The sequence below is a fragment of the Callospermophilus lateralis genome, unplaced genomic scaffold (assembly GCF_048772815.1).
Source record: "Callospermophilus lateralis isolate mCalLat2 unplaced genomic scaffold, mCalLat2.hap1 Scaffold_94, whole genome shotgun sequence".
In the NCBI taxonomy this organism is placed as follows: Eukaryota; Metazoa; Chordata; class Mammalia; order Rodentia; family Sciuridae; genus Callospermophilus; species Callospermophilus lateralis.
In genome coordinates this window covers 1,764,803-1,768,583 of record NW_027517559.1, presented here as the reverse complement: position 1 = coordinate 1,768,583, position 3,781 = coordinate 1,764,803, and the positions used below count along the sequence as shown (strand labels likewise).

Here is a 3,781-nt window from a genome sequence, read left to right as displayed (position 1 = left end):
ACTATGTCTTATTACTATTTCCTAAGTTTTTAGAATTAGTCTGAGGTTTCCTACCCGCCCCCAACCTAAAAAAATCCAAACTTTGAGGTGGTGATAGGAATAGTCAAAATAATTTGAACGGCCAAGGTGTGAAGAATTGATGACTGTAGGAAGATAGGCTTTTGTTTTGCAATGGTTGCACGATTAAACAAAGAATTAGGGGCTGGGGATATAGCTCAGTGGTAGAGTGCTTGCCTCATATGCACAAGGCCCTGGGTTCAATCCCCAGTACCACAACACACACACACACACACACACACACACACACACACACACACACACACACATACAGATTTAAACCAACATTTATTAAATGCCAAAGTGTCATGGAATAACATTTGTCTGCATAGAATGAACCTGAAGAGTTGAAGGAGAAGTGAACATGTAAATCACAGTACAAGAGCTAAATAATGACTGACCAAAATATCAGAAGGTGCTTCATGGTTTACTGATAATACCTTAAATTTGTATTCTACAGTTGCCAAAGCAATCCACTGATACTGTCTCATTTTGCCTCTCACAAACTAGATATTATTGTTCTCATTAAACAATGAAAAAATTAGGCTGTTGATTAGGAGATCTGAGTGAGTTCATAATTACTAAATATAGTACCAGGGGTAAAATCATAAACTTTAAATAACATAGTTTACTTTTTTAACTGAAATGTCCAGAAAAACAATTAGGATTTAGAATATAAGGTGGAATCTTAAGATATGAATATTATTCTGGAATAACATGAAAACAAAACGCGAGCAATATTTTAGGCTCTAATGAGCATTCAAACTTCACTAGATGAGAAGGTTTGTATGTGGGGTTTGCAGCTAGAAAGTTCCTAGACAGGTTGGTTGGAGCTAGATCAGTGATTTTTAATATTGGGTCTGTGAAGATCCCCCTGCCTGGGAGATATTTGGCAATGTCTACTGCTCTTTTTGTTATAATGGGGGCCTGTAGGTTGCTGCTCCTGGTATCTAGTTATTGACTATACGTTCTACCATGCATAGGACTATCCTGGACAATAAAAGATTATCTGGAGTCAGAACTTGTTCCCAGGGCAAGTTGGCTTCAGGGAGCCACTGAGCATTTTGTTTTAAGGAGGAAGTGTCTGTGCCTACTGGAAGTAGGTCAGAGATGGTTATCTATGAACTGGATCTAGTTTTTTACAAATTCTTTGGACATAAATATCCAAACTGTTACTGTATTTATGTAGGAAACCACAAAATCACCGAGTGGTTAGTTTTGTTTTGTTTTGTTTTTGAGCATCTCATAGGAAGGAGGTGGATCTTGAAAGGGACTGAAACCTTTTAAGGCAGATCCTTTGTAGGTGTGTGAGATAATGAGAATTCAGCTGCCAGAAAGGTGGAATTGTACAGTAGATGAAACTTTCTTTCACTAAATGACCTGGGAGGCCTCCTGTTGAGCTCAGCAGAGCTTGAAAGGCCACAATCAAGCTGCCCATGCCTATAAATCACCAAGATGGTTTCCAACAAGGGCACTCGGTGCTGAAGTGATCGATGCTCCCCAAAGCATCAATGGGACATTCATCACGGTGATGAGATGTGAATGCTGCCAGGGGTCATGTGAATCTTGGATTTATCTGACTACTCTCAATTTTGAACAGCTTCAACCAGTGAGTTTTCACACCCCCAGCCCCATTTTTAACTTTCAGCTGCATGAGATAACAGGATAAAATTTAGAAGCCAGCATCTGCTACTTTGGTAATCATCTCCTTCAAATTGCTTTTCCAGCTTCTTCTCACTTACATAATGCTTGTTTCCCTTCTCCCTTTGAGCTCCATGCATTATAAAGCTGGTTCCTCTCTTTTGTGCTGTCACAGGTATTTCCCCAGAAGATATTCTCATGTGAGAAAAATTATGCATTAGCAACATGAGTGCCATTTGTTTTAATGGAGTGTAGTGAGAAATGAAAGATAAATGCCAGGTGATTCCAGGCTAGTATTCAATGGTGTGTTCGCTACCAGGATTAATGGATGTCTTATTGTGTGCTCTTTGGGAGGAGTATGATTAACATGATGAAAACCTCTCTCAATCCAAGACCTGTAGGTTTTCAGTTATCTGAGACAGGGCACTGTTTAGGCAAAAGTGCACATTTTTCTATAGCTGTAAACTATCTTAAGGGCCAAGAAAATATCAGACCTTATAGATTGCTTTAAACTAATTGAATCCTGAAAAAGGTCAGTCTACAAAACTTATTATTTTTCAAAATCATATGGCATTCTACATCCTGAGGCATATTCATTAGCTCCAGGGCTAGGGAGATCATCATCTTTTATTAATATTCTCCGTTTTCTGTGGCTCTCTTTTAAGCTTGGCCAGATTCATTCTCTGGACCAATGCCGATTTTCAGGGACATGTAAACCTATTTTTAGTTTTCTCTATACACCCCTAAAGTCTTTAAAAGAAAATAATATGACCATAATTCAGGAAGACATTTAAATTTTTTCATTTGGAGCTTTATTTGAGTAAAGCACAAAAGCAGTTGTGAAAGATAACTTAGAAAATCATGAACTATGGTGGAATTTGGTTGGTTGTTTTTTTTTTTTCCTCCACCAACTAGAAGAAATATATTCTAAATGCCAAATATTAAATGAGATAATGTGCAGTTAAATCTCATTTTAGTTGTTAGAAAAAGGATGCTTCCTGAATTTTCTTATTTTTTCTTATTAAATACATAGGCATAGTTTCTCAATATGCTTTAACTACCAATATATACTGGTGATTGAATGCTTTTCTTGACAGTATGGCTATTACGTGTTCCTCCTTTTCTTGATGTATGATATACATTTTAATATACATACCCGGGTTTTTATGGTTAGGTTTAAATTTTATTTTGTCTGCTGTCTATTTTTATTTTCTCATTTTCTAGTTCAATAAATTTAAGTTAATGGTTTAGATAAAAAGCAATTGTAGCCATTCAGAGATTTATAGGCCCATAATTACCTGGCAGACTTAAGAAGGAAGATATGTATATTTCACAGCCAGTTTTGAGAAGATGATTCCTACTTTGAATATGCTTGGAAAGGTTACAACTTGATTTGAAAAGTGAAGTTTTCTAATAGCAAATCTAATCTCAAAAATAAAGTGAAATGGGCCTAGGAAAAGTAGTAGAAATTTTGAAGAGGCCTGAAATCATTTGAATGATATTTGTTAAAATATTGTTGAAGAGTCATTTCTGAATATTGTGGCACTAGGCATGATGAGAAAATGGGTAGAACTTCTCATGGTACTGAGGTCCTATTAAATAATGTTTAATGTGCTTGGTTACTGAAATTTGCTTTTTTCTTTTTTTGGTACCAGGGATTGAACCCAGGGGCTTTATACCACTAAGCCACATTCCCAGTGTTTTTTAAATATTTTATTTAGAGACAGGGTCTCATTAGGTTGCTTAGGGCCTCACTAAGTTTCTGAGGCTGGCTTTGAACCGCGATCCTCCTGCGCCACCGGGATTGCAGGTGTGAGTCACCATGCCTGGTTTGAATTTCTTAATTCCAGTCAACTTTGGAAATTTTCATGCAGTATAGCACAAAAAATTGTTAAAAATAGTCTCTATGATAATGTCTAGAAAAAGTTAGGCTTTGACCCTTTTACTTGAATATAGTCTCCTGTTATAAAATAATACTTGTTGTGCTTGATATTTGCTTACAGGGCCTTCTTTAGAAAAGTGACTAGTTCAAAAAGTGTGCATTGTGTATTTTCCTTTTGACTCTAGACTGTGAGTTCTAAGA

The 3,781-nt window shown here is 36.6% G+C and overlaps 1 non-coding gene across 1 annotated transcript; it reads left to right on the top strand.

The window, feature by feature from the left end:
• Positions 1-203: 203 nt before the first annotated feature.
• Trnam-cau (transfer RNA methionine (anticodon CAU)) lies at positions 204-276 on the top strand. Its single transcript has one exon. It is a non-coding gene; the product is annotated as a tRNA-Met (tRNA).
• The last annotated feature ends 3,505 nt before the right edge of the window (positions 277-3,781 follow it).